Consider the following 20,434-nt stretch of genomic DNA (forward strand, 5'->3'; position numbering starts at 1 on the left):
CACATACCTTGACAGCTGCTGAGAAGGGATATTCACAGCTAGACAAAGAAGGTCTGGCCATTGTTTTTGTGGTCAAACGCTTTAATCAGTACCTTTATGGATGCGTATTTACAATTTATATGGACCATAAACCACTGATGAGCCTGTTCAGTGAGACTGGATGCATCCCACCGCTAGCCTCAGCCAGGATACAGTGTTGGGCTCTTACATTGTCAGCCTACTGGTATACTATAGTGTACAGAGCGGGTGGGGATAATGCAAACGACGATGCACTGAGTCGACTACCTTTACCTGAGATACCTGTTGCTACATATGTGCCTCCAGAGACTGTGTTTTCATTGGATAGGCTGTCAGAGACACCCGTAAACGTGACCCAGATCAAGCAGTGGATGGAGAGGGACCCAGTCCTGTCCCAAGTCAAGACTTTACTTTTACAAGGTTGGCCCAGAGTCGTGGAAGGAGAGGAACTGAGGCCTTATGCCAAACACAAGACAGAACTCAGTCTGCAGGATAGATGCATTTTCTGGGGAGGGGGGTGAGGGTCATTGTCCCTCCCCCTGGCCGTTCACAGACTGTGGAGGAAATTCATGAGACTCATCCAGGAGTGTCTCGAATGAAAAGCCTTGCAAGATTCTATGTTTGGTGGCCAAGAATGGATCAGGATCTGGAGAGCAAGGTAAAATCATGCACGCAATGTCAGACTAATCAGAATATGCCACCACCAGCTCATTTGCATCCATGGAGGTGGCCAGACCACCCCCGGTCTAGGCTACATTTGGACTTTGCTGGCCCTTTTATGGGGCAGATGTTTCTTGTAATAGTAGATGCACATTCTAAATGGATCGAAGCTGATATCATGAGCAACATCACAGCCCCCTCAACCATAGACAAACTCAGGCAAGTGTTTGCAGTCCACGGGTTGCCTGACACTCTGGTCACTGATAATGGCCTGACGTTTACCAGTGAGCTGTTCAGTGAGTTCATGCAGCAGAATGGCATTCATCACATTCGGACGGCCCCTTTCCACCCAGCCTCCAATGGTTTGGCTGAGCGGCTGTTCAGACAGTGAAGGAAGACCTGAAGCGGATGACAGGGACTCTCTTAGCATTTGGCTTTCACGTTTCCTGTTTAAATACCGCCTCACGCCACAGACTACGACTGCCCGCACTCCAGCAGAGATGCTGATGGGGCGTAGGCCCAAATCAAGATTGGACCTGCTGTGCCCGAACATGAAGGCGAAAGTGAGACAGACTACTGCGGAAGCATGTCCATCAGTGACTTTGCCGGAGGGCGAGACGCTGGCAGAGGGGTCGGGGTCCCCGAAGAGGATGGACACTCTCACGCAGACACACAGACCCCTCTCATGCCCCCAACACCAGACCCACCCAAAACACCATCACCAGCGGTGCCTGCTGGGTCACCGGGGGTAGTGCGCAGATCACAGCGCACTCATAAACCTCCTGACAGACTGAATCTTTGACAGGATAGTTCTTTTTTGTTGTTGTTAGATTGAATGTTGAATCTGTCATGCTTTCCAGATATAGAAAACTGCAGCACAGAAACAGGCCTTATGGCCCTTCTTGGCTGTGCCGAACCATTTTCTGCCTAGTCTCACTGACCTGCACACGGACCATATCCCTCCATACACCTCCCATCCATGTATCTGTCCAATTTATTCTTAAATGTTAAAAAAGAACCCGCATTTACCACCTCGTCTGGCAGCTCATTCCATACTCCCACCATTCTCTGTGTGACGAAGCCCCCACTAATGTTCCCTTTAAACTTTTCCCCCCTCACCCTTAACCCATGTCCTCTGGTTTTTTTCTCCCCTTGCCTCAGTGGAAAAAGCCTGCTTGCATTCACTCTATCTATACCCATCATAATTTTATATACCTCTATCAAATCTCCCCTCATTCTTCTACACTCCAGGGAATAAAGTCCTAACCTATTCAACCTTTCTCTGTAACTGAGTTTCTCAAGTCCCGGCAACATCCTTGTAAACCTTCTCTGCACTCTTTCAACCTTATTTATATCCTTCCTGTAATTTGGTGACCAAAACTGAACACGATACTCCAGATTCGGCCTCACCAATGCCTTATACAACCTCATCATAACATTCCAGCTCTTAAACTCAATACTTTGATTAATAAAGGCCAATGTACCAAAAGCTCTCTTTACGACCCTATCTACCTGTGACGACACTTTTAGGGAATTTTGTATCTGTATGCCCAGATCCCTCTGTTCCACTGCACTCCTCAGTGCCTTACCATTAACCCTGTACGTTCTACCTTGGTTTGTCCTTCCAACGTGCAATACCTCACACTTGTCTGTATTAAACTCCATCTGCCATTTTTCAGCCCATTTTTCCAGCTGGTCCAAGTCCCTCTGCAGGCTCTGAAAACCTTCCTCACTGTCTACTACACCTCCAATCTTTGTATCATCAGCAAATTTGCTGATCCAATTTACCACATTATCATCCAGATCATTGATGTAGATGACAAATAACAATGGACCCAGCACTGATCCCTGTGGCACACCACTAGTCATTTTGTGTTGGTAAACTATTGCTGAGATACTGGTATAAGTTTTCAGGGGAACGCAAGTTAATAACACCACTGCTTTTATTTCCAGTTTTTTACATTTGGGGAATGCTGGATTTCAAAGGGGGAGAAGTGTTGTAATGTGAACATTATTAAAAGTAAGTTAATGCTAATTAGGATAATGGTGGGGGGGGGGTTTAGTTCCGTTCTTTTTACTTCCGGTGGGTTCTGTATATAGTGTTCCTGCCATGCCATACGGGTTGTGAAAACCTCTGTATATACATAAAGGTTTTGACGTTCGAGATAAAGTTGTTTCTTTGGGCATGAAGTTGTCGCGTGTGCCTTTTTCAAAGTAGAAGTTACCACAGTATCCGCATCCTTTGTACTTCAGATGTTACTGCAAAGGCTTTCTTTGCCTGATGCAGATGATCAGTTTCACTCCGAAAAGACTAGCTACCTTCAATCTCAGTCTGGTCACTTTGCACTTAATCCGAGCTGTTAAAATAGTTTCAAGAGAAATTTGGTGCAGTGTATTCAATTTCATTTTCCTCAGCCTAGATTTGCAAGGCTATACAGAAGTGCTAGCGCAGAGATTTGATCTGGTAGGCAGCCGGTATGGACCTGATACCACTTCATGAGCTTCATTTATTCTATGACCAAGAAGAAACCTACTGAGTGAAACAAACTTGCTCCTTGGATTTCCTTCTCATGAAAAGAACACAATCAGTAAAACTATTCCTTCTCTGTCAGCACTGACATGCAGAACTCTATCAAATGGTTCATAACAGATGGAATTTGTTAGACTCCTGTCAAAGTGGAAATAGTCTGAGAAATTCCAAACCAGAAAACTTCCGATGTTGTGACATACATTCACTACATAATTTACTGCTTTGTAGGGATTCAAAATCAGAGAATTCTTAGCTAGCTGATTCAACTTTCTGCCTGCTTACATTGATGGGAATCAACTGTGCTATTATAAATATTGGAAATCAGTGACTCAGCTGCTACTTTAGTGCCAACGTAGATGATAGGGTGAATTGTTTAATTGTGAAACAAATGAGCAAGGTCTGTTGTCCATGTAGTTTGAAAGGCTTTTTCCCCTTACATCAATTGTTGGAGTGCTTCACGAATGTCTAATTTATGAATCTATTGAGCAATTTCCCAAAAGAATTTCATAGTGATGTACAGCACAAAAATAGGCCCTTCTGCTCACTGAGTTGATCCCAACCATCAACCAACTCCTTGACACTAATGCTACACATCCGATTTTTATTCTTCCCGCATTTTCTTCATCTCTCACTTGGTTAAGCACCAAAGGCAATTTGCAGTGGCCAGTTAACCTACAACACATAAATACGAGAGATTCTGAAGATGCAGGAAATCCAGGGCAGAACTGTTCCTGCCCCGTTGAATTCATGTCCACATACCTCGACTCCATTTATCCCACTTGCTTCAGTCCCTTCCTGTCTACATCTGTGACACTTTATGTGCTCTTGATCTGCTGAGGAACTTCCAATTCCATGGCCCTGATCTCCTCATTTTCACCATGGATGTCCTATCACTATACACTTCCTTCCCCCATTAAAAAGGCCTTAAAGCTTCCCGGTTCTTTCTTGACAACACACCTGACCAGTTCCACTCCACCTCCATCCTCCTCTGTCTGGTGGAACTGGTCCTTGCCCACGACTATTTCCCTTTGGTTCCTTCCACTTTCTCCAAACTCACGGTGTTACCATGAGCACCCACATGGGTCGCAGCTACACCTGCCTTTTCACTGGCTATGTGGAACAGTCCATGATCCAAGCCATCCCTGGTGATGCTCCCCAATTCTTTCTGCACTACGTTGATGACTACATTGATGCAGAGCTCATCAATTTAATCAACTTTGCCTCCAACTTGCACCCTGTTCTTAAATTCACTTGGTTCATTTCTGATACCTTTGTCCCCTTTCATGATCTTTTTGTCTCCATCTCTGGGGACAAACTGCCTACTAATATTTTTTGTGAACCTATTGATTCCCATGTCAGTCTTCACAATCCATCTTCCAACCCTGCTAATTCCTTTTCTCAGTTCCTTCATCTCTGCTGCATCTGTTCTCAGGGTGAGGCTTTCCTTCCCAGGGCATCAGAGATGTTCTTTTTCTTCAAAGAATGGTGTTTCCGTTCTCCACCAAAGAAGCTGCCCTCACCTGCATCTCCTCCATTTCCCAGATATCTGCGCTCACCCCATCTTTTCACCACCTTAACTGTGATAGAGTTCCTCTTCTCCTCGCCTATCATTCCACGAGTCTCCACTTCCAACACTTCATTCTCCACAACTTCTACCATCTTCATTGGGACATATTTACCTCCCAAACACTCTCTGCTTTCTGAGGGATTGCTCACTCCATGATTACCTTGTTTATTCATCGTTCCCCACTAATCTCGCTCCTAGCACTTATCCCTGCAAGTGGCAGAAGTGCTACACCTGCCCCTTCATCTCCTCCCTCACCTCCATTCAGGGCCCCAAACAGTCCTTCCAGGTGAGGCAAGACTTCGCCTGTGTCTATTGTATCCAGTGCTTCTGATGGAGCCTCTTTTACATTGTTGAGACCTGAGGTAGATGGGGGAACTGCTTTGTTGAGCACCTTCCTGGTGGAAATTCCCATTCTCGTTTCCATATATCAGTCCATGGTCATCTCTTCTGTCATGATGAGGCCACCCTCAGGTTGGAGGAACAACACCTTATATTCTGTCTGGGTAGCCTCCAACCTGATGGCATGAATATTGAGTTTTCCAGCTTCTGGTAATTTTCCACTTCCCCCTTCCATCTTCATTTTCCCACTCTCCCTCCCCTTAACTCATTTCCTCATCTATCTATCACCTCCTTCTGGTGCCACTCTTCCTTCCCTTACTTCATGGTCCATTCTCCTCTCCTCTCCTGTCAGGTTACTTCTCCATCCCTTTACCTTTACCACCCATCACATGCCAGCTTTGTACTTCATCTCCCCTCCTCCACACACCAGGATTCACCTGTCACCTTCTAGATGTCCTCATCATCTTATTCTGGCATCTTCTGCCTTCTGATCCAGTTGTGATGAAGCATCTCAGCCTGAAACAGAGACTCTTTATTCATTTCTATACACACATGTCTTTAGGATGCGAGAGGAAAGCAGAGCACCCTGGCTTTCACTGAGAGCACATGCACTTACTGGGAAAAATACTATGTGCCTCCACCTTGCATCTGCCCTTCCGCCTTGTGTCTACCTCCTTCAGGTCACCCTCAATCTCCCGTGTTCCGGGAAATAAAGTCCTGATCTATACAATCTCTCCTTGTAACCCTTGCCCTTGTACACCATACACCAACATCATAACCTCCCAGCTCCTGTATTCAGTGCCTCGACTGATGAAGATTAGTGTGCCAAGTGACTTCCTCACCATCCTACTTGGCTGGGATGCCACTTTCAGCAAACTTTGCACTCCAACTCCTACGTCCACCACACTCCCCAGAGCCCTGTCGTTCACTGCATAAGTCTTGCCCTGTTTCATCTTCCAAAATGCAATACCTCACATTGAAAGTCATTTGCCAATCCTCTGCCCACAGAGTGAGCTGATCGAGAACCCCCTGTAGTTTTTCCTAACCTTCTGCACTGTCTATAATACCAGCTACTCTAGTTTAATGTCATCCACAAACTTACTAACCATCCATTCACATAGAAAGGTTAACTTTATTCACCAAATATATTTACATGTATTAAGAATTTGCTGTGACGCATTGGCATGGTAGCCAAGAAAAACAACATTAAACAGTTATAAAGACCAGAAAACTCTGTAGAATATAAAGTGAGAGGGTAAAGTACAGATGTGGAATAAAATATGCAGAAACTCCAGCATGTACTTACAATGCTTGCATTTCTATCATGAGATATTCAAGCATTTGTAAATACCTGCACATGTCCCACAATCTCTCATGGTCGCAGAAGACATCCTATACAATCAGGAAAGCTCACCAATGCCTCTACTTTCTGAGGAGACTGAAGTGAGCTGGACTATGCACATCCATACTCATGTCGTTCTACAGATGTGCAGTAGAGAGCACCCAAATCTGCTGCATTACTGCATGGTATGGAAACTGCACTGCACTTGGACAGAAGGGCGCTACACCAGGTAGTCTAAACTGCCCAACGCATCTCTGCCCGCCATCAAGGGGGTATACAGAACAGTACTGGAAAAGGGCCAGTAACATCATGAAGGATCCCACCCACCTGTTGTGACTGTGATCAAAGTCACTGAAGAAATACTAAAGCTGGTGATATAGAAAGCTTTAATCATTCGACAAGCAAGCATATTTCTGGAGACAATCTTGGTGGAGGCTCACAAACCCAAAAGAACATCACATTTTATTCCCCTAAGATGACAGCTGATTCAATACAATTTCAATAGTTACAATGACATCATTCACTTCAATATTTTGGGTTGACAATGCTCCCTTTGAATTAGATATCTACAGTGGAAGACCCCTCTAAATATTCAAACACCTTTGCACAAAGTAATCCATAATTACAAAAGTAATTTGGTCGGCTGGTGGGACAGTGAGGTCAGTGCCGGGCTTGAGAACGGAGGTTCCCGAGTTCGATCCAGTGACAGACCGCTCCCGTGCGCGCCGTCCATCCGTGCCGGGTTGATGTCGAGCTCGCGACTCGGCCTCGTAAAATAATACTGCGAAATGTCTGTGTGAGGAGTGTCGCCCCACACAGCCTTTCGAACTGCGCCTTGTAAGGCATGAAAATGCCTGACGCTGGCCTCTCAGGTCTGAGTCGATGTCATCATCATCATTTTCAATTCATATAAATAGCCTAAAGCCGTTTGAAGACACGGAGTCAGACACCCAAAATTAACGTTGTCAGGGCTATCTCTGAGTACACAAACATTCTCGGTACACAGAGCTATTGATTGCCCATACCTGTGACCATGTTTGATTGATAAGTGACAAGATCAGTCTGTCTGCTAGCTCGAACTCCAGTCACAATGGTGAAGCCCCATTGCCCCATTGTTGCATATACAATCTCTTAGTCTGACGGCCAGTTTACCTCCAACTTACCGAGTGTAATTTACAATAAGAACTGAAGGCTAATTGCAAGCTTCCTAAACTTATTTACATTTGCAATATTAACTAAAGACCTGTTCTTGCTGGAATTAATACCTGCTGTACTCACATAACTTCAGGATACTTCTAAACACCTCCCTGCTCATGACTGTTTGCCCCTCTTCCATCAGGGAGGAGGCTATCTAGCCTCCACACGAGGATCACCTGACTCAAAAACAGTTACTTTCCCCAAGCAGTAAAGCTGACCAACACCTCCACCCACTAACTCACTCGTCCACACCCCCAACCATAACTACTTTCACATTTTCTGCCAGAGTCACCTTACGTACAGACATTCTATGTCTGGTGTGACTTTATGCACATACAACCAATCCATGCATACTGTATAATCTATCTTATGTATTTATATGTATTGTGTTTTTTAAAATTATTGTGTTCTTTATTTATTGTGTATTTCCGTGCAGCATCAGATCTGGAGAAACAATTATTTTGTTCTCCTTTACATTTGTGTACTGGAAATGATATTAAACAATCTTAAATCTACAATATAAATTACAGACAACAAAGATGCCAGCACTGACCCCGTATGGCACACCACTAGACACAGGACTCCAACACTTGACTGTCAGCCACTGCTTCCTATAACTGAGTCAATTATGAATCAACTCTGCTATCTCTCACTGGATCCCATGTGTTGTAATGGTTCAGATTAGCCTGCCATGAGGGACTTTGTTAAAGGCTCTGCTGAAGTCAAAATAGACAACATTCATTGACCTTCCCACATCAAAAAACTCAGAAACGTGGAAGTGTCAGTATTACAGTTGAACAAAGGGAGGAGCTGGCCAAAGATCAATGGAACAATACCCTAGCAGGGATGACAGTGGAACAGCATTGGCAAGTGTTTCTGGGAATAATGCGGAAGGTGCAGGATCAGTTCATTCCAAAGAGGAAGAAAGAGTAAGGGGAGTTAGGGGAGGCCGTGGCAGACAAGGGAAGTAATGGACAGTATTAAAATAAAAGAGAAGAAGTATAACATAGCAAAGACGAGTGGGAAGCTGGAGGATTGGGAAACTTTTAAGAGCAACAGAATGTAACTAAAAAGGCAATACGCGGAGAAAAAAAATGAGGTACGAAGGTAAACGAGCCAAGAATATAAAGGAGGATAGTAAAAGCTTCTTTAGGTATGTGAAAAGGAAAAAAATAGTTACGACCAAAATTGGGCCCTTGAAGACAGAAGCAGGTGAATTTATTATTGGGAACAAGGAAATGGCAGACGAGTTGAACAGGTACTTTGGATCTGTCTTCACTAGGGAAGTCATAAACAATCTCCCAGATGTAATAGTGGCCAAAGGACCTAGGGTAATGGATGAATTGAAGGAAATTTATATTAGGCAGGAAATGGTGTTGGATAGGCTGTTAGGTCTGAAGGCTGATAAGTCCCTGGGACCTGATGGTCTGCATCCCAGGGTACTTAAGGAGGTGGCTTTAGAAATCGTGGACGCATTGGTAATCATTTTCCAATGTTGTATAGATTCAGGATCAGCTCCTATGGATTGGAGGGTGGCTAATGTTGTCCCTCTCTTCAAGAAGGGAGGAAGAGAGAAAACAGGGAATTATAGACTGGTTAGCCTGACATCGGTGGTGGGAAAATGCTGGAGTCAATTATAAAAGATGAAATTACGACACATTTGGATAGCAGTAACAGGATTGGTCCGAGTCAGCATGGATTTACGAAGGGGAAATCGTGCTTGACTAATCTTCTGGAATTTTTTGAGGACGTAACTATGAAAATGGAGAAGGGAGAGCCAGTGGATGTAGTGTACCTGGACTTTCAGAAAGCCTTTGATAAAGTCCCACATAGGATATTAGTGGACAAAATTAGGGCACATGGTATTGGGGGCAGAGTACTGACATGGATTGAAAATTAGCTGGCTGACAGAAAACAAAGAGTAGCGATTAACGGGTCCCTTTCGGAATGGCAGGCGGTGACCAGTGGGGTACTGCAGGGTTCAGTGCTGGGACTGCAGCTGTTTACAATATATATTAATGATTTAGATGAGGGAATTAAAAGTAACATTAACAAATTTGCCGATGACACAAAGCTGGGTGGCAGTGTGAAATGTGAGGAGGATGTTACGAGAATGCAGGGTGACTTGGACAGGCTGGGTGAGTGGGCGGATGCATGGCAGATGCAGTTTAATGTGGATAAATGTGAGGTTATCCACTTTGGTGGTAAGAACGGGAAGGCAGATTATTATCTAAATGGAGTCAAGTTAGGAAAAGGGGAAGCATAATGAGATCTAGGTGTTCTTGTACATCAGTCACTGAAAGCAAGCATGCAAGTACAGCAGGCAGTGAAGAAAGCTAATGGTATGCTGGCCTTCATAACAAGAGGAATTGAGTATAAGAGCAAAGAGGTCCTTCTGCAGCTGTACAGGGCCCTGGTGAGACCACACCTGGAGTACTGTGTAGAGTTCTGGTCTCCAAATTTGAGGAAGGACATTCTTGCTATTGAGGGAGTGCAGCATAGGTTCACAAAGTTAATTTCCGGGATGGCGGGACTGTCATATGTTGAAAGATTGCAGTGACTGGGCTTGTATACTCTGGAATTTAGAGGGCTGAGAGGGGATCTTCTTGAAACATATAAGGTTATTAAGGGATTGGACACGCTGGAGGCAGGAAGCATGTTCCTGCTGATGGGTGAGTCCAGAACCAGAGGCCACAGTTTAAGAATAAGGGGTAGGCCATTTAGAACGGAGTTGAGGAAAAACTTTTTCACCCAGAGAGTGGTGGATGTATGGAATGCTCTGCCCCAGAAGGCTGTGGAGGCCAAGTCTCTGGATGCTTTCAAGAAAGAGATGGATAGAGCTCTTAAAGACAGCGGAATCAAAGGTTATGGGGATAAGGCAGGAAATGCATACTGATTGTGGATGATTAGCCATGATCACAGTGAATGGTGGTGCTGGCTCGAAGGGCTGAATGGCCTACTCCTGCACCTATTGTCTATTGTCTATCTAACATCTTGATCAGGGGTCCCCAACCTTTTTTGCACTGCGGACCGGTTTAATATTGACAATATTCTTGCGGACGGGCCAACCGGGGGTCGGGGGGGGGGTGGGTTGCCAACAGACAAGGGTAGCAGTCAAATACGTTGTGTTTTCCCTGAGAAAGACTACAATGACCATGAAGCCTTGCGCGGGCACCTTTGTGCGCATGTGTGTACATGCCCATTTTTTTCTACAAATTGTTTTTGACAATTCTGTTCAGTGAAACTGCACTGTACATACATTATTTCTACTTTATATAGGCTGTGTATTTATCATACCATTCCTGCTTTTACTATATGTTAGTGTTATTTTAGGTTTTATGTAACACAGCGCATAAATATAGTGATAAGTCATTTATAAGTCACTTATAAGTCAATAGCATCATAACATTTTAAGTAACGTTTGGATATTAAACACACAGCACATATTTTCCCCGTATGAACATATAATATCATTGCAACGCACCAATATCGCTGAATCAGTGGGAGCCCTGGGCTTGTTTTCCTGCAACAAGACGGTCCCATTGAAGGGTGATGGGAGACAGCGATACTCGAAGGGGGTTCCTTATGTCCAGTCTATTCCGCAATTTAGTTTTCGTTGCATTCATTGCAGAAAACCCCGCTTCACAGAGATATGTTGGAAATGGAAGCAACGTATTCAGTGATTTAGTGATTATCTCAGGATATTTAGCCTTGACTTTGATCCAGAATGCCAGCAGAGATGTTATGTCAAACATACTTTTCAGCCCGCTGTCATTTACAAGCTCAAGGAGTTGATCTTCTTCCTGCTCTGACATGGATGACGCACAGGTAATGACCTCGCATGCGTAATGGCTCAACAGTGGGCGTGACAGGGAATGAGGAAAGGTGTAGCTGACTCATATCGCCAAATCATATCGTTTCCTCGTGGCCCAGTAGCACGTGCTTTGCGGCCCAGTACCGGTCTGTGGCCTGGTGTTGCTGATACCCCCCGGAAGAATTCTAAGGGATTTGTTGGACACAGTATATAATTCACAAAGCCAAGTTGACTGTCCTGAATCAGACCCTGTCTCTCCAAATGCTGGCAGATTCTGAACCTCAGAATCCCTCCAGCAATTTAACCAGCACTGAAGCCAGACTCACCAGCCTGTAGCTTCTTGGCTTGTTTTTGCTACCCTTTTTTAAAGAATGGTGGCACATTAGTCACTCTCTAGACCTTCAGGTCCTTGTAGGGATTAATGAAACAATTTCTTCTCTAGCTTCGCACAAGTTCTGAAGATGCACTAGGTCATCCCCTGGATATTTATCCACCTTACTGCATCATAAAGCTTCCACTACCACCTCACCTCCTGTGGTCCAACATATCACCATTCATTTCCCTATTTCCTTAGCTTCCACAGTTTTCTTCACAGTTAAAACAGAAGTGAAATTTGCATTTCTCACACTGTGCTTATCCCATAAGGGGTTCCATTCTTTCCCTGGTGACTCTTTTACTTTTCATGTACTGTACCTTTAGAATCTCTTGGGATTTTGCCATAGCTTGTCTGTCAAATGCTTCTCAATCCTCTTTTATTTACCCTTCTCTTAGGTGCACTCCTACCCTTCTTGTAGTCATCAAGAGATTCACTGGCTCCCAATTACTATGCACAGGTGGATGCTTCCCTCCTTTTCCTGACCATAACCTTAATTTCTCTTGACAGCCAGGGTTCCAGAAACTGGCAGCCCTGCCCTCCATCTTAACAGGACCGTGCAAGCCCTGAACTCTTGACATCACAATTTTCAAGGCCTCCCTCTTGGCAGATGCTCCTTTCCCTACAAGCAATCTTGTCCAATCAACCATTGCAAGACCTTTGTGTGTTGCACTTCAAGATCCTACCTAGTGGTTCCAAAATTTGCCCTGCTCAAGTCAGGATCTGTGATCCTTCTCCACAACTATTTTAAAACTAATCTTGTTCTGTTCACTTGTTTCAAAATGCTTGCCGACAAATACTTCCTCCCCACTTGACCTAACTGATTCCCTAGGAGGGCATCCATGTTGTACTCTCTCTGGAAGGGTGCTTGATATATGATAAAGGAAACTTCCATGGGCAAATTCACAAGTTCCATTATGTCTACTTTGAATCACCCAGTCAATATTAGAGAAGTTAAAATCTTTTACTAATACTGTCCTACTATGTTTTCAACTAGCTGCAATCTTTATATGTTTCAATGTATATGTGACAAATAAATGAATCTGAATCTAACTTGCACTATGAATTTCCTCAGAGTTTGCTCAGTACTTTCTCCAAAGATACACTGATTTGCACGAGAGAGTACAGCTATTAGGACTAGATGTTTCAATCCCTATGGTAAGTCGGCACTCTCAATGTTGGCAGTGGGCTTGGAGGGAGGGTAGGTACGTCATCGGGGTCATCAGGTGGACACCCTCCTTCTTTGACGTTTTGTTGATAAGCCAGAGAAGTAAGACTGAACCTGCACAAGCTCTGAACAACTCTTTGCTTGTGAAAGATCACCTTTAATCTCTGTGGTTCACTGTCTCTGCTGATACCTGGTTTTCTCAGTTTGAGGGCAGCCAAATAATTCAAGCTATACTCACTATTTGCTCTGCTGACACTCTTCCCTGCTGGTAAATAGCTCCTGTTTTAAACCGTATCACCACTTGTGACTCTCATCTTGTGTGTTGGTATGACCCCGGGCGATGACAGAAAACCATTGATGAGAAGGCTGGTGCGGATGCATGCTGAGATGATTGGGAGGTTGTCAATTCCAACTGACCTAATGCACAAGGAAGCAAAGAGAATGAAGGAATCCACTTCCAACCTCTTGCATGAGAATTTGTATGGGGCCAAGAGAACATCATTTCTGTTCATTTCTAGAGGTGGTTCATGGTTCTGTCCTATTATTATTACAGCATTTTATGGCTCACATTTCAGCACACACAGAGGCCATTCAGAAGTATTGCTCCTCCATGGAGATTCAGACTGTTTCTGCTAACAGAAGCCCAGGAGCAGGTTGATTAAGACTGAACAGAGAGATGTGAGTAGATGCTGCCTCCACAAATACAGAGGAAACTGAAGGTCTTTGGGAACAGCAATTCTCCATCTGTGAGCAGATTGCTATTCTCCGTGGACAGAGGTAACCACTGTAGATTGATTGCTATCCATTGTAGGTTGAGACCTAACCTCAGAGAATTTGTAGTTCTCGAGATGCAGATGGTTGAGACAGGGCACAGGTGCTCCGGTACAGGTCTGGAACTTGTGATGGTAGACGTACAATGTGAATTACATATTAACATATCAACATGGCTATAAAGAAGGCAAGGTAGCAACTATATTTCATTCAGAGTTTGAGGAGATTTGGTTTGTCACCTAAAACACTCAAACTTTGATAGATGTATTCTGACAGGCTGTATCACTGTCTGGTGTGGGGGAGGCCACTGCACAGGATTGAAAGAAACTACAGAAAGTTGTAAAATTAGACAGCTCCATCTTGGGCGTTAGCCTACAAAGTACCCAGGACATCTCCAAGGAATGGTGCCTCAGAGAGAGAGCATCTATTATTAAGGACCTCCATCACCCGGGGGATGCCCTCTTCTCACTGTTACCGTCAGCAAAGAGGTACAGAGCCTGAAGGCACACACTCAGTGATTCAGGAACAGCTTCTTCCCCTCTGCCATCCGATTCCTAAATGGACATTGAACCCATGAACACTACCTCAGTTTTTTATATTATTTCTGCTTTTGCACTATGTTTAATTTAACGGTTTAACATACATATATATACTTCCTGTAATTGATTTACTTTTTTTTATATTATCATGTATTGCAATGTAATGCTGCTGCAAAGTTAACAAATTTCACAACATCTACAGTACCAGGGATAATAAACCTGATTCTGATTCTCTTTATTAACCAAGGTTTTTGAATGTTCCATTGACAACTCAATAATGTGACAGTGGTGTGCTTGCTCAGGATGACAGTGTGTCACCTCCTGCAATTAGTTCTCAGGTATTGTGCTTACTTTTGCCCCACGGACCATGATACTCAACATTCCCTCCAAGCCAAGAATTTAACATGAATGCTTGTCACAATAGTGAAGATTCTGACAGCGGCCAGGCTGCACACACTTGGATTCAAAGGTAAGTGCTAGGCATTAGAGTGTCCATTATTAATAAGAGCAACTTCAACAAGTACATCTGGACATCATTACATTTTTTTTTGATTGAACATTGTCTTGGCAGTAATCCACGATAACTACACTCTGCTAGCAATGCAAGATGACGATATCCATCCATCGGTATGTTTTTGATGCAGAAAGCATTACCTTGGTACAAATGTGTATTTGAATCAGATATTCCAGGTTGAATTTCCTGGGTGGGCTGATGAAACTCAAAAGTTGCAATTGCATTATATTCTGTGTAAAATCCATTTAAATTTGAATAACACTATAACAAACAGGGTTATGCGAGTATAACTCTAGGTATTAAAGTTTCAAACTAGTTATCTCTTAGCAGAGTAACTTTCCTAATCTTCTGAATTTTTCTGAAGGTTTAAGTTTTTAGTGTGTCTCAAACTTATGCCTCAAAGGTGTGTTAAAAGTTTCAAAAAGTGCAGCAGAGTGAATCAAAAGGTCAGAAATGAGAAAAATAACTGTTTTCTGTAGCACTTAAAGTTCCCAATTAACTTTACTTCTGTTTTGATACCAGATATTTGCATGGAAATTTACATTCAAGACTCTTTATTTTTTGAGGCAGAATGATTGAAATGAGATGAAGAAGAGTACTAGAAGTTCCGGTAAGATGGTGACGGGCTTGGATGCAGCAACCACTCCTTGTCCAATCAAAGGTGTATTTGTTCATCCTTTACGATCACGTACTGCAGGACTATCCTGTCAGCAAGTTGTTTGGTAGCGATGAAGCTGGATTACTGTGTACCGTTGTGTTGTTGCCTGGATTTGTTGCGTACCATTCTGCCATGATGGGTCATGTTGCATGGGATTGGCTAGGATGTTTTTATTGGGCTCGCAAGACTCTGATGGACATTAATAATGTAGTATACTGCAAGTCTGGTTCACCCGTTCATTGGCGAGAACAACGGCAGGGGAGCTGCTTTGCCTCAGCTATGGTGAGGACTAGGCCCAAGCTGCTGGCTTGCTTATTGCAACTGCCAGGAGAGGAGACGCCAAATCAGTACGGGAGATCCTCTGTGGGGCACATTGGAATTCATACTGGGTTGGGGCCTGGCCCTCCCATTGGTGCTGCTTTCCAGTGTTTGCTCGGTGCTGCCCTCTGGTGTTCCCTTGGTGGAAGAACAAACTGGACTAGGATTATAGTCATGCCACTTGGGGTGGGGAGGGTTATAAATTTTTTACCTGTAGCTGTATGTTTCTCTGAAATCGTATCCATATGTGCTATTTGTGCTATGTACTATTGGTAATACGTGTTGCACCTTGGCTTCTGAGGAATGCTGTTTGGTTTGGCTATATTCATGTATGGTTGCATGATAATTAAACTTCAACTTGAATTAACTAATATACTGAAAGGGCCATAGGAATTCAACATGGCTCAGTCACACACTGGTTTTAGTAAGCATCACAGAACCTCTGCAAAGAAATCCTTACTAGCTCTACTCTGATAAACTGATGGTTTGAAACTGGAAACTCTAAATCATCATTAGGGCTTCATCTAAATGACCCTGAATTTCTCCAGCTCACTTGCAATATTTTGATCAGAGGCTGCTGAAGCCACTAAACTTGCTACATGACATACGACTCATACTGAAATGATGGAAACAAACTTCACATTTGTTTGGAAAAATGGTAAAACTTTTACTGTCACAATAATAAAACTTCGCTTAACCACTCTGACACATTGTTGATCAATGTTGCTCCTTGTAACATATAGAAGCTGCTCCCTTTGTTGTTTATAGTAACATTGTGCCCTTTAACTGAACTTGTGTTTTGAAAACTGTGCTTTCACGAAGGACCACAGTTTTACACATAGAGCTTGAAGGCCTCTCTGTGAATTTTCAGTGGCTGATATTTACGAGTTGGATTCACCATTTTGACTGGGTTGCATTTTTTTGAAGATCTGTGTAAGATCATTATAACTCTGGCAAATGGAATGATATAATCTCAGATACAAATGAGAAACAGATTCAGATGTTTGAATCTGTTTGTTAAAACTGAAATATAATCTTTGCAAGGTGTTTCAGGAATGAGTTTTGCTGCATTTGGGCAAGCTGGTTTAATGCTAAGGGATGTGAATGAAATTGCCTGTGATTGGTTATGTTCAAATACTGAAGGATAAAATACCATGAAAAACTATGCTGCAAATTATACGATTGGCTTATTGACACAAGGTTTTTTTGTAGGTGGAGTAAATCCTAATATTCAGCATGGACTCTGATTTAATTGGATGAAGTCTTAAACTGATATTTTATGGCCCTCTGAACTGTGCATTAAAGATCCACTGCATAATTCAATAAAGAGCTCGGTGGTTCTCCCACATCCTGCCTGTGGTGCTTGTGGTCTTGTGTTGCCCGACACTACAGCAATGAGAAAGGACTGTGCTGTAAACTAAATGGCTTTTATTGAAACTAATCAACACTCAAGTAGAATAGTGATGGTCCAGTAATGCATGGGTACACATCCCTTAAAGGGTATACTGATTTTCATAGAGACTGATCTAGATTGCAAAGTATAACAATTCTGACATAACCACCAGCTAGATACATATCTTAAGCAATTCTGTCGATTAACTATTTACATACAAAAATATATAGTCTAAAATAACATCCCCAAATGCATTTTACCATTAACCTACTACACACACTATATTGTATGGGTATTTGTTGCCTTGACTATGCTTAATAAAGAAAACAATGATTGGAATTTAATACTAATAGTTACCTTGGTCTCCTGTGGCCATTTCTCTCTATCGATGTAAAAGAACTCCCTGCACTGGGTGTAACTTGGTACAAGTTGTTTGAGCTACTCCCCCTCAGAGTTGCTGGGGAATCCCTGCTACTTCACATTTCCTCATTGACCCTTGGGAGGATGGCAATATCAAAGTGTGAAAAATAACACAAGCAGTGTTAGCCGCAACTTTGGCAACTTCTCTACCATGTTCACTCAGAAATTATTGTCAAAGTTACTACCATCTCTATATATACAAAGATTTATGATCATCCAAAATCCAAGTCAGCAGTTAGATTTTTTTAATCTGTGGGCTCAGCTCCAGACTTACAAGGTGCCGCATACTATTATCAGAATAAGTTACCTATCTGATATGCTTAGGTAGCGAAAATTATTAACAACTTATATTTTAGTTAGCATTATTTAATGATTTTTAAACTTTTGCATCAGTTCAAATGCTTTGATACCAACAATTTTCACACAGAACTGACTGAATACTTGTGGCAGTTGCTTAAGAATGTCTTGAAGGAAATGGAAGTCACTCTCAAGTGCCTACGATATATTTTATATCAGGGATAGTAGGCAGAAAATTGGATTGGCGAATTGAAGAATTTGATGAATGGCAGAAAGAATGGGAATAGAAATAGAATACATGCCTCAACCATCAGAAATGCCTTGTATTTCTCCAGTGTCATTGCATTCCTCTGACTCTGAGTGATTCCTTCTGTTATAGAAGGTTTCTAAGTATCATTTGGAGCTTTGGCACATCACTGCTGTTAAAGAAAAGGTAAAAATTTCAGTATGGTAAAATTGAATGACCATAACAGTGTCTTGTAAAACTATCCTTGCAGTTCTGATTCAATACAACCTCAATGATTTTAGCTGCCACTTCACTCCAGAAGAAAATGATCATTTGTTTCAGGCAAAGTGAAGGCATAAAGATGCTGGAATTGTGAACCTCTTCCAGAAAGGAAACAAATTCAATTGCTATAACTACAGAACTGTCTGGTACAGGGAAAAAAACACTTTGTCAGTGTCATCTCAGGCTCATTTCAGTGATTGAAGAGCTGCTCCCTGATTCACAGTTTGGATGTCATCAATCTACAGCTGCAATGGATGTAACCTTCACCACACATCATTACCAAGCAAAATGCAGGGAACATTATCAACAGCTATACACTGCCTGTTACAATCTCACAGGTCTTGCCTGGTGAGAGGAATTGCAGAGCATCTTTCTCTAATATGCCTGCCTGCAAGAAATTGTCTCAATCTTACCTGAGCCGCATGATGGTGTGAAAGCCACGATCATGAGCTGTGAGTTCATAACAGACCTGACACAAGTTCAAAATGGTATCCAGCAGACTTGCGATATGGCCCCAAACTTTCCTCAGTCATCCACATCGCTAACTTAACAGGAAAGCCTTGAATTTCTCCATCAGCTTTCGCTGGTCCATCTGTTATAGAAGCTGACAAAGCATCATCTAGAGCTTCTGCACGTTGGTGCCGATGGGGATAAAAAAGGCAACATATAGCTGGAGTTGTGGGAGTGGATTGAACCGATGGGATAAATGGGAAAAGGAAAAACTACCTTATATCTGCTCCACAACCAAAACACCAGTGTGTGTTTCTTTGATCTGCATTACACAGGTGAAATTTTTATTTTATTTTGTTATTTTTCTGTTCACTGAAGCTTGTTGGAGGATGGAACAGGTACTTTGAAAATGAAGGACCTTTATCAACTTTCTTTGTCCCATTATACAAAATTACTCTCTGACAATAAAATATCATTACGTGACCCAGAAAAATGCTGAGCACTTCCCATATTTTCACAGTAACCTCTCTACTGAGGCAGACCTAATAGAGAAAGCAACACTTGTCTCCCGTGAACAACAGGAATTCTGCAGATGCTGGAAATTCAAGCAACACACATCAAAGTTGCTGGTGAACGCAGCAGGCCAGGCAGCATCTCTAGGAAGAGGTACAGTCGACATTTCAGGCCGAGACCCTTCGTCAGGACTAACTGAAGGAAGAGTGAGTAAGAGATTTGAAAGTTGGAGGGGGAGGGGGAGATCCAAAATGATAGGAGAAGACAGGAGGGGGAGGGATGGAGCCAAGAGCTGGACAGGTGATTAGCAAAAGGGACAAGAGAGGATCATGGGACAGGAGACCTAGGGAAGAAAGACAAGTGGGGGGGGAGAACCCAGAGGATGGGCAAGGGGTATATTCAGAGGGACAGAGGGAGAAAAAGGAGAGTGAGAGAAAGAATGTGTGTATAAAAATAAATAACAGATGGGGTACGAGGGGGAGGTGGGGCATTGGCGGAAGTTAGAGAAGTCGATGTTCATGCCATCAGGTTGGAGGCTGCCCAGACGGAATATAAGGTGTTGTTCCTCCAACCTGAGTGTGGCTTCATCTTTACAGTAGAGGAGGCCGTGGATAGACATGTCAGAATGGGAATGGGATGTGGAATTAAAATGTGTGGCCACTGGGAGATCCTGCTTTCTCTTGGCGGACAGAGCATAGGTGTTCAGCAAAGTGGTCTCCCAGTCTGCGTCGGGTCTCGCCAATATATAGAAGGCCACATCGGGAGCACCGGACGCAGTATATCACCCCAGCCACTTGTCTCCCGTGTGTCACTTGGCCCATGGTATGAAGACTTCATTACCTTCAGAAAGCTCGTGGTCTACCAGGCTGCAGTAAGCTCAGGACTACTTATAGCAGGCACGTTAACACACTGAAGTGATAATACCAACCTCAGCTCCACAAATGAATAAGTAGCTTTGGCAAACCAATTACGGCATTCTCTCTCGGATCTTCATTCTCTCTCGGATCTTCATTCTCTGCACTGTGATTGACTGTGACTGAATGAT

This window comes from Mobula hypostoma, chromosome 16 (genome assembly GCF_963921235.1).
Source record: "Mobula hypostoma chromosome 16, sMobHyp1.1, whole genome shotgun sequence".
Taxonomy (NCBI): domain Eukaryota; kingdom Metazoa; phylum Chordata; class Chondrichthyes; order Myliobatiformes; family Myliobatidae; genus Mobula; species Mobula hypostoma.